This window comes from Nycticebus coucang, chromosome X (assembly GCF_027406575.1).
Source record: "Nycticebus coucang isolate mNycCou1 chromosome X, mNycCou1.pri, whole genome shotgun sequence".
Lineage (NCBI taxonomy): Eukaryota > Metazoa > Chordata > Mammalia > Primates > Lorisidae > Nycticebus > Nycticebus coucang.
Genome location: NC_069804.1, coordinates 110,839,539 through 110,851,663, shown reverse-complemented (window position 1 = coordinate 110,851,663; position 12,125 = coordinate 110,839,539).

Below are 12,125 nucleotides of genomic sequence, written 5' to 3'. Positions count from 1 at the left end.
GATAACTCTATATATAATCTAGAATGTTCATATCAAACTGGTGAACATATCCTACTGTGTATATTGAAAGCGGACATGTCAAATATATTAACAGTAGAGTATAAATGGCTAAATACAACAACTGAATAAGTGAGGTGAATGATAAATGCTGTCATGGTCTTTCTTAGCCTCCTCCCTGGCCCATCTCGGCATCAGTCTCATCATGGGGCTCTAACACTGCAGGGCAAAATGTAGCAGGAAACATGTCATGGTCATTATTTGAGAACTTATTCTAAAGACCCACTCCAAAGAATTTGGAAAATTTTTAAAAATTCAGGGAAAATTAAAAATGTATAATCTAAAAAAATCAAAGGTAACTGATGATTTGATTTAAAAATAGGTATTTCTTATCTACAAAATATAATGCACAAATTATTATAAAACGTTTTTAAAGTTCAGAGTTCAAAGAGGTATAAAATAATAAATGAATGTCTCCCTCTCCTACCTAACCTCTTTCCCACTCCCCAGGGGGGATCAGTGGTTAAAGTTCCTTGTGATTCCTTCCACATATTCCATGTACCAGTGTATCTGTAATCTTTTTTTTTTCTCCCACAAATTGGAAGCCATGGTTAAGATCACAGATTTAGGGCCAGACTGACTGGGTTTGGGTCTCATCTCTACCAATTATTGGCTGCGTGCTCTTTGGCAAGGTACCTAATCTATTTGTGCCTCAGTTTCCTCACTTATGAAAGGGGGATAAATAATATTACCTACTTCCTAGGGCTGTTACAAGAATTAAATGAGTTGCTTATATGCCAAGCACTTAAAACAGTGTCTAGTGCACAGTAAGTGCTACATAAGTGTCAGTTCTAATTTTAAAAGAGATGTTATTTGTATATTTTGCATATAAAAATTCACTGATTTCAAGTGTACAATTTAATGATTTTTAAAGTTACATTAGTGAGTGGATACAACTACCACCAAAAATCAGTTTCAGAGCATTTTCATCACCAAAGATTTGCTTTTCTAGACATTTCATATTAATGGACTCATACAATGTGCGGTCTCTTTTGTCTCTTTTTCTTTCATTTTACAAAATGTGTCTGAGATTCATCAATGATGTAGCATGTGTTAAAAGTCTGTTTCTCTTTATTGCTGAGGAGTATTCCATTATATAGATACACCACATTTTAATTATCCATTTGCCAGTTGATGGACATTTTAGGTAGTTTACAATTTTTGGCTATTATGAATAATGCTGCCATGAACATTTATATGCATCTTTATGTGGACATATGTTTTCATTTCTCTTGGACAGATACCTAAAAGTAAAATTGCTGGGTTGTATGATAATTTTATGTTACCATTTTGAGGAACTGCTAAACTGTTTTCAAAGTGGCTGTACCATTTGACATTCTTATCAGCAATTTATGAGGGCTCCTGTTCCTGCACACTTTTGCAAATATTTGCTATTGTCTGTCTTACTTTTCATATCTGTTATAGGAGGCACAAAATAATATATCACTGGGGTTTTAATTTGCATTTCTCTAATGACTGACGATGTTGAGCACCTATTATGTGCTTATTGATGGTTTGTATACCTTCTTTGATGAAAAGTCTGCTATGGCTTTTGTTTGTTTGCTGAAGTTGGATGATTTGTCTTCTTATTGAAGTGTAAGAGTTTATTGTGTGTTTTGAATAACAAGTCCTTTATCATATATGTGTTTTGCAAACATTTTCTCCCAGTCTGTTGCTTTTCTTTTTTTTTTTTGCAGTTTATGGCCGGGGCTGGGTTTGAACCCACCACCTCTCGCATATGGGGCCAGCGCCCTACTCTTTGAGTCACAGGTGCTGCCCTGTTGCTTTTCTTTTTGTACTCTTAATAGTGTGTTTTCGAAGTACAAAAGATTTGAATTTTTTTATTTTTTAATTAATTTATTTTTTATTAGATCATAACTGTGTACATTATTGTATTTATGGGGTACAATGTGCTGATTTTATATATAATTTGGAATGTTTACATCAAACTGGTTAACATAGCCTTCACCTCACTTATTTAATTGTTGGGTTTAGACATTTATATTCTACTCTTAATATATTTGACATGTGCCCTTGCAATATGCACAGTAGGTGAGGTTCCACTGATTACCCTTCCTCCACCTGTCCACTCCCCTCCAATCCCCTCGCCCTCATCTTCTCTCCTTTCTGGGCTATAATTGTGTTTTATCTTTCATATGAAAGTGTGGGTGATTATATATTGGTTTCATAATAGTATTGAGTACATTGGGTATTTTTTTTTCCATTCTTGAGATACTTTACTAAGAAGAATATAAGCTCCATCCATGTAAGCATAAAAAAGGTGAATATTTGAATTTTGAAGAGATCCAATTTACTATTGTTTTCTTTTATGGACTGTGCTTTTGATGTTATATCTAAGAACCTAATCTAAGGTTTTACAGATTTCCTCCTATGTTTTCTTCTGAAAGTTTGATTTTTGTATTGATATTTAACTATATAAAAAATTTAGAGTAAATTTTTGTGTATGTTGTGAGATGAGGATCTAAGATCATCTTTTTCATGGACTTATCATGTACCCTGTGGCCTTGCTTTACTTCTAATATTTTTTGTTTTGATTTATGAATTAGGATTTTCTATAGATAAGATTATGTCATAGGCAAATGGAATTATCGTACTTCTACCTTTCCAATCTAGATGGCTTTATTTTTTCTTCTTGCCTAATTGCCTCAGTAGAACCTTGAGTACAATGTTAAATAAAAGGGTGAGAACAGGTATTCTTGTTTTGCTCCTGATCTTATGGGGGAAGTTTTCAGTCTTTTATATAATTATGAAGTGGGTTTTTCATAAGTGACCTCTATTAGGTTGAGGAAGTTCCCTTCTATTCCTGGTTTGTCGAATATTTTTATCATGAAAAGTTGTTTACTTTGTCAAAAGCTTTTTCTGTATTTTCCATATATAGTATATAGTAATTGATGATGATGTAGTTTTTGTCTTTTAAAAAAACATACTAATTGATCATTTTAGGTGTATTATTAAATTGATTGATTTTTACATGTTGAACCAACCTTGCATTCCTAGGATAAATCTCAATTGGTCATAATGTATGCACCTTTCTTTATACTGCTTGATTTGGTTTGTTGGTATTTTGTTGAGGGTTTTTGTGCTTATATTCATGAGGGATATTCTTTTATTTATAGTTTTCTTGTGATAGCTTTGTTTTAATTTGGTATCAGGATAATATTGGCTTCATAGAATATATTGTGAAGTGGTTCCTTCCATTTATTTTTTGAAGAGTTTGTGAAGGATTTGCATTAATTCTTCTTCAAATATTTGATAAATCAACCAGCAAAGCCAGCTGAATCTGTGTTTTCTTTGTAAAAAGCTTACAGATTCTTTCTTTCTTTCCTTTTCTTTTTTTTTTTTAAGAGACAGAGTCTCACTTTATCGCCTTTGGTAGAGTGCTGTGGCATCACAGCTCACAGTAACCTCCAACTCCTGGGCTTAGGCGATTCTCTTGCCTCAGCCTTCCAGGTAGCTGGGAATACAGGAGCCTACCACAACGCCTGGCTATTTTTTGGTTGCAGTTTGGCTGGGGCTGGGTTTGAACCCACCACCCTCGGCATATGGGGCCGGCGTGCTACCCACTGAGCCACAGGTGCTGCCAAGCTTACAGATTCTTTTTTTTTTTTTTTTTTTTTTTGGTATTTGAATTTGCTATATTTTATTTATTTATTTTTGAGACAGATCTCAAGCTGTTGCCTTGGGTAGAATGCCATGGTGTCATAGCTATGGCAACCTCTGAATCTCTTGTTATAAATTTATACAGACTTTCTATTTCTTTTTGAACCCATTTTGGTAGTTTGTGTATTCGAGAAATTCACCCTTTTCATGTAGGTTATTTATTTATGTGCTGTGCAATTTTCCATAGCATTCACTTAAAATGATTTTATTTTTCTAAAGTTGAAAGTACTTTTTCATTCATGATTTTAATCTTTTCTTTTTTTTTTTTTCTTGGTCAGTCTAGCTTTATTAATCTTGTCAGTCTTTTCAGAGAACCAACTTTGGTTTTATTGATTTTCTTTATTGTTTTTCTATTCTCTAGAGCAATTAGTTCCATTTTGTACTTCATTATACTCTTCTTCTACTTTGTGTGTATTTTGCCTTCATTTTTCTATCTTCTTATGGTAAAAGTTTCAGTTGTTGATTTGAGGTATTTTTTATTATAGGCATTAAAAGGTGTAGATTACTCTTTAAGCACTACTTTAGCTGCATCTCATAAATTTTGATTTATGTGTTTTTATATTAATTTAGGTCAGAGTATCTTCTGGCTTCCTTTGGAATTTCTTGTTGGATCCGTGAGGTTTTTAGGAATGTGTTGTTTCATTTCCAAATACTTTGTATTTTCTTAGTTTTCTTCTTTTGTTGATTTCTAATTTAACACCATTTAGGCACAGAACAGACTTCATGTAATTGTATTCCTTTTAAATTTATTAATACTTGTTTTATGACCAAGCATATATCTTAGGCAATGTTCCATGTGCACTTGAAAAAAATATCTATTCTATTGCTGTTAGATAGAGTATTCTACAGATTTATGTTAGATTGATCTTGTTGGCAGCATTGTTCATATTTTCTATTTCCTTGTTGACCTTCTGCTTAGTTTTTCTGCCTGCTATTGATGTGGTATATAAAATTTTCCAACTATTATTATTGCATTATCTATTTCTTCCTTAAATTATGTCAATTTTAATTTCATGTATTCTGAGGCTCTTTTGTTAGTTGCTCATCTGTTAAAGTATTATCTCTTCCTGCTGAGTTGACCCTTTTATCATTATAGAATGTCCCTTTTTGAGTCTAATAACACTTTTTTGTCTTAAAGTCTTTTTTGTTTATTATTATAGATATTCTAGCCTTCTTTTCAGTACTGTTTGCCTATCTTTTTGCATGTAACTTTTGTACACTTTTTACATTCTTTTGCTCCAAACCTATTGAGTCTTTGAATATAATGTGTCTCTTGCAGGACAGTATATAGTTGAATCATGTTTGTTTATATCCATTTTGTCAATTTCCATCTTTTATTTGGAGAGGGTACTTCATTTATATTTAATATAACTGCTGATAAGGAAGAAATGACTTCTGCCATTTGCTATTCATTTTCTGTATGTCATATCTTTTTTGTACCTCTCTTTTGCTATTATGACCTTATTTTGTGAGAAATAGCTATTTTCTAGTGTCTTAATTTGTTTTTTATTTTATTATGTGTCTTTTGAATTATTTTCTTAGTGGTTGCCTTGGGGATGACAATCTTAAAAAAATATCGTTCAGATTAATACTAACTTAACAGTATACGTAATATTTACTCCAATATAATTCCATTCCCTTTTCATTTCTTTGTGCTATTATTGTCATACAAATTATATATTGTTAGTCTATCAACACATTTTATAATTATCTTTATGAAATTTTATTTTAAATAAGGTAGAAGACAAAAATTATAAAAACGCATTTGTTTATTTATTTTATTTATTTATTTATTTTTATTTCAGGTTAATGTGAGGGTACAAATAACCAGGTCACAATATTTGAATTTGTTAGGTAGAGTTCCTCTTGTAGTTATGTCCCACACCCCAAAGGTGTGCCATACACCCCTACATTGTGCCCATTGTCTGTTACGTTTACCCACATAGTTAACTTTCCTGGTTGTCTTTATTTCTTTGTGTGGATGTGAGTTATTGCCTAGTCCTTACATTTCATACTGAAAGACTCCTTTTAGTATTTCTTGTATATCAGATCTGTTAGCTAAAAATTTTTGTTCATTTGGAAATGTTATTTTTTTTTTCATTTTTGAGGGACAGACTTATCAAATACAGAAATTTTTGTTGACAATTTTTTCCTATCAGTGCTAAGTGTATGTCATCCCAATGCATTCTGGCCTCCATGGGTTCTGATGAGAAGATCCCTTGTTCATGACAAGTTGCTTTTATCGTGCTGCTTTAAAGAGTCTTTCTTTATCCTTGTCTTTCTGACAGGTTGGCTACAGGTTGTCTGAGTATAGATATCCTTGGGTTTATCCTACTTGGAAGGTTTTGGAATTTTATGGATATATAGATCCAAGTTTCTCAAAAAACTTGGAAAATTTTTGGCCAAATATTTTTTCTGCTTCTCTATCTCTCTCTCTTATCCTCCTAAAATCCCTAATATATGTATGTTTGTATGTGCGATGGTGTACTACAGGTCTTTGAGGCTGTTATTTTTCTCTTCATTCTTTTTACTTTCTGTCACTCGGAGTGCATTTTCTCAATGGACCTAGCTTTGAGTTCTCTGATTCTTTCTTCTGCCAGCTTAAATTTTCTGTTGAACAATTCTAGTGAAGTTTTCATCTTAATTATAATACTTTTCAACTCCAGACTTTCTATTTGAATTTTTTTTTTAAAAATGCTATCTTTTTATTGATAGTCTGTATTTGTGGAGTCATAATTGTCATATTTTTCTTTAATTCTTTAGCTATAGTTCCCTTTAGTTTTTTGAACATATTTATAAAAGCTGTTTGAAGTCAGTGCCCAATAAGTTCAATATTGAGCTCCTTTTGTAACAATTTCTATTGACTGTTTTTCCTCTGTGTATAGGTTATACTGTGCTGTTTCTTTATGTGTCTTGTAATTTTTTTTGTTAAAAACTAGACATTTTAAATAATATAATTTGGCAACTCGAGATCATATCACTCCCTCTCAAGGGTTTGCTGTTTGGTTTGTTTTTTCAGTTTTGCTGTCCTTTTGGCCAGTGACTTCTCTGGACTAATTCTACAAAGCTTATATTACCTATATTGTAAGATGATATAAGTCTCTGCTCAGTTTAATGATTAGCTAGTGATTTTTCAGATATATCCATAAGTGACTTGAGTCAATTTTTCTACCGTTTGCCAGAGGTGTATGCATGTGGGTATCCCTCTGCCATTTGAGGCATGCCTTGCACACTCAAACAAGTTGTAATTCAACCTTAGCCTTTACTCTGGCTTGCAGAGAGGTTTAAAGTTAAGAAGAGATAAGAGGTTAGTGCACTCTCAGGTTTTCCTATGCAGGTACACAGCCCTGCACTTTCATGTAGCATTCTAGATCCCTGGGAATGTGTCAGAAAATTTTAAAACCCACTGTGGCTATCTCATTCTATAGATTTTCCTTTTAAGGTTTTGACCAGGCTCTGGCTTGCCCAAACTGGTATAGTCAACTCAGGCAGCTGTGATGTCAAACAGTTGCAGTTTATTATTTTTGACAAATGAGCTATAGGTAAGGTTTTCTCATGGAGCAAGCTCTGAGTCAGGTCAAATAATGAAAATACTCTATAAATGGAGCTTTCTCAGGGAAGTACAAGACAAGTCAAATAGTGCCAATACTCTGAGATGAGACTTTTAAAACCCAGTCTGCCCCATCTTGTGACTATAAGGCTTTTTTTCAGCTACTGTGGTTGTGAGTTGGCTGGCTTTCAAGGTAACTGTGAAACTGGGGAGAGGTACCATGGGAGTAAGCCAAGTAAAAAATATCATAAAGTTTTCTTACGGAGATTCAGTATTTTTCATGAATAGATGCTTCTCAGATTGCTTTAGGTCTTTGGTTATTTTCCAGATTTCTAAAAAAGACGATTTTTATAAATTTGCCAATATTTTCAATGCTTTTATGGAGATGTAGATTTATAGAGGTCCTCACTGTGCCATTCCAGTGCCTGGTTAGCTATCATTTTATTATACAAGGTGTTCCTTAGCTTGATTTTCTTTCCCATTTAACAATGCTTCATAAAGATTTTTCTATACCAGGTCATGCAGATCTTCTGTAGTGTTCTACAGTAGGGATGGATCATTATTTGTTTAACCATGTCTTATTAACGAACCATTTATTTTTCTTCCCAGATGTTTTATTCTGGTAAAATCAGTGTACTGAATACACTTTTAATTTTTTTAATTTTATTTTTTAATTTCAGGTTAATTTGAGGGTACAAATAATTAGGTTATGTTTGCATTTGATAGGTAGAGTCCATATTGTAGTTGTGTCCTGCCCCACAGAAGGTATGCCACATACCCCCACATTATGGCCATTAAGGGGAAGCATACCAATCTCCTTCCCTGAGTTGAATTGAGTTTTTCTCTTGTGTGGGCATGTATTAGACTGCCTACTGGCTTCATATTGGTATTGAGTACAGCAGATTCTTAATTCCCCATTATTATGATAATTTACTAAGAAGAATGTGTTTCAACTCCATCCAGATTTATGCAAAAGATGTAAAGTCTCCATCTTTTTACGGCTTAATAGTATTCCATGGTATACATATACCATTGCTTGTTAAGCCTTTCCTGGGTTGGTGGGCATTTAGTTTGTTTCCACATCTTGGTGATTGTAAATTGAGCTTCAATAAACAATCTAGTGCAAATGTCCTTATGATAGAATTATTGTTTTTCATCTGGGTGGATGCCAAGTAATGGGATTGCAGGATCAAATAGGAGGTCTAATTTGAGTTCTTTGAGGATTCTCCATACTTCCTTCCCAAAAGGTTGTATTAGTTTGCAGTCACACCAGCAGTGTAAAAATGTTCCCTTCTCTCCACATCCATGCCAGCATCTACAGCTTTGAGATATTGTGATGTGGGCTATTCTTACTGGAGTTAGGTGATATCTCAGGGTGGTTTTGGTTTGCATTTCTCTAATGATAAGGGATGGTGAGCATTTTTTCTAATGTTAGCAAGTTATCTGTCTTCCTTAGAGGTTCTGTTTATATCTTTTGCCCAGTGGTAGGTGAGATTGTTGGCTTTTTTTTGTTAATTAATTTGAGTTCTCTGTACATTCTAATTATCAAGCCTTTGTCAGATTCATACCATGCAAATATCTTTTCTCATTCTAAAGGTTGTCTATTTGCTTTGATTATTGTGTCCTTAGCTGTGAATAAGCTTTTCAGCTTAATTAAGTTCCATTTGCTTATTTTTGTTGTTGCAATTGCAACTGAAATATTCATCATAAAAATATTTCCCTACTCCAATATGCTTAAAAAATTTCCCACAATTTCTTCTAAGATTTTTATTGTTTCATGTAAAAGATTTATTCTTTTATCCATCCTGAGTCAATTTTTGTAAGTGGTGAAATGTGTGGGTCGAGTTTCAGTCTTTTACATGTGGTTATTCAGTTCTTCCAACACCTTTTGTTGAATAGGGATTCTTTTCCCCACTGTGTGCTTTCGTTTGGTTTATCAAAGATCAGATGGCAAATAGAGACTGGTTTCATTTCTTGGTTTTCTATTTTGTTCCATATGTCTATGTCTCTATTTTTGTGCCAGTACCATGCTGTTTTAATTACTGTGAACTTGTAATATAGTCTGAAGTCTGGTAGAGTGATGCCTCTGGCTTTGTTTTTATTACTAAGAATAGCCTTGGCTATACAGGTTTTTTTTCTGTTTCCACACAAAATGAAGTCCTATTTTTTTTTCAAGTTCTTCAAGTTTTTTCAAGTAGGATGTTGGTATTTTAATAGGGATTGCATTGTCTGTAGACTACTTTGGGTAGAGTAGACATTTTAACAATGTTGATTCTTCTCAACCAAGAGTATGGTATGTTCTTCCATTTGTTAGTGTCTTCTGCTATTTCTTTTCTGAGGATTTTATAATTCTCTTTGTAAACATCCTTCACCTCTTTTGTAAGGTACATTTCTAGGCATTTCATTTTCTTTGAAGTTACTGTGAAGGGAATTGTGTCATGATTTGCTTCTCAACTTGGCTATTACTGGCATATATGAAGGCTACTGATTTGTGGACATTGATTTTATACTCTGAGATGTTACCGTATTTTCTTGATCATTTCCAGGAGTTTTGCAAGTGAGTCTCTGTAGTTCTCTAAGTATAAGATCATGTCATCAGAAAATAGTGAGAGTTTAATCTCCTCTGCCCCCATTTGGATACCCTTTGTATCCTTCTCTTGCCTGGTTGCATTGGCTTGGCCTTCCAGAACTACGTTGAATAGTAGTGGCGATAGTGGACATCTGCATCTGGTTCCGTTTCTAAGTGGAAAGATTTCAGTTTTTCTCCATTCAGTATGATATTAGCTGTGGCTTTGTCATAGATGGCTTCCATCAGCTTCAGAAATGTGCCACCTATGCCTATTTTCTTAAATGCTCTTGTTAGAAATAGATGCTGTATTTTATCAAATTCTTTTTCTGCATGTATTGAGAGGATCATATAGTCTTTGCTTTTGCTTCGATTGATATGATGAATTACATTTATAAATTTGTGTATGTTAAACCAGCCTTGCATGCCCGGGATGAAGCCTACTTGATTGTGATGTATAATTTTTTTTTTTTTTTTTTTTACTGTGTAGTTGCAATTTATTAGCTAAAATTTTTTGAGTATTTTTTCATCTATATTCATTAGTGAAATTGGTCTGCAGTTGGCCTTGTTAGTTGGGTCCTTTTGTGATTTTGGTATCAGGATGATATTTGCTTCATAGAACATGTTGGGAGACATTGGGGGAAGGTTCCCTCCTTCTCAATGTTTTGGAATAGGTTTTGCACTGTAGGTACCATCTTTTTATTATTTCTTTATTCTCGGTGCTTGATATTGGTCTGATCAAGAGATTTATTGCTTCCTAATGAAATCTAGGGAGATGGTTTTATTCCAGATATTGGTCCATTTCCCCCACATTTTCTCTCTATCTCTCTCTTTTTTTTGAGACAGCATCATTAAGTTGCCCTTGGTAGAGTGCTGTGGCATCATAGCTCACAGTAACCTCAGACTCCTGGGCTCAAGTGATCCTCTTGCTGCAGCCTCCCAAGTAGCTGGGTCTACAGGGATTTGACACAACACCCAGCTATTTTTAGAGACAGGGTTTTGCTTTTGTTCAGGCTCATCTCGAACTCCTGAGCTCAGGCAATCTGCCTGCCTTGGCCGCCCAGAGTGCTGGGATTACAGGCATGAGCCACCACACCCAGCACCTTTTTCCTCTACATTTTTCAATTTCTGGGCATGGAGTTTTTTTGTTGTAATCAGAGATAATTTCTTGTATCTCTGTGGCATCAGTTGTTATTTCAACCTTTTTGTTTCTGATTGAGGTTATTAAAGATTTTACTTTCCTTTTCTAGTTAATTTGGCCAATGGTTTATCAATTTTATTTACCCTTTAAAGAACCAACTTTTTATTTTGTTACTTTTTTGAATGATTATTTTATTTTCAATTTCATTTATTTCTGATTTAATTTTAATTATTTATTTTCTTCATCTAGGTTTGGTATTAGAATATTCTTCCTTTTCCATTTCTTTAAGATGATTCATTAGGTTGCTGATGTGGTCTCTTTCTGTTTTTTTTTTTTTTTTTGATATAGGCATCTAATGTGATAAATTTCCCTCTGCAGTCCACAGGTTTTGATAGCTGTGTCTTCATTGTTGTTCTATTCCAAGAAATGTATTGATTTCCTCCTTCATCTCTTCCTTGACCCAACTGTCATTCAGTATAAGGTTGCTTCTTTGCCTTTGTGTAGGGATGAAAATTTTTATTGGTGTTGAGTTCCACCTTTATTGCCTTGTGGTCTCAGAAGATAGAAGGTATAATTTCAATTGTTTTGATTTTGTTGAGGTTTGATTTGTATCCTAGGATAGGATCTATTTTGGAGAATGTTCCATAGGCTGAGAAGAAGAACATATATTCCTTAGCTTTGGTATGGTTTGTTCTGTATTGGGTCTGTATGGTTTGTTCTGTATTGTGTCAATTGGCACTTACTCCTGATTGCTTGCAGAATTTTCTCTTTTGTCTTGACATTGGTCAGTTTCTTGACAATGTGTCTTAGAGAAGCTTTGTTTGAGTTCAGATGACTTGGGATTTGATATCCCTCTGAAATTAGTGTGTCAGAGTCTTTGGTTATATTTCAGAAATTTTCATTTATGGTATCCTTCAGTAGAGCTTCTATTCCTCTAGGGCATTCTTCTTCCCCTTCTGGGATACCTATAATTCCTATGTTTTAATGCTTATTGAAGCCCCATAATTCTCTGAGTGAATGTTCTTTCTCTCTCTTCTTTTCTGTCTCCTTAACTACCTGTGTTAGCTCAAGAACTTTATCCTCTACCTATGAGATTCTTTCTTTTCCATGTCTAATCTGTTATTGATACC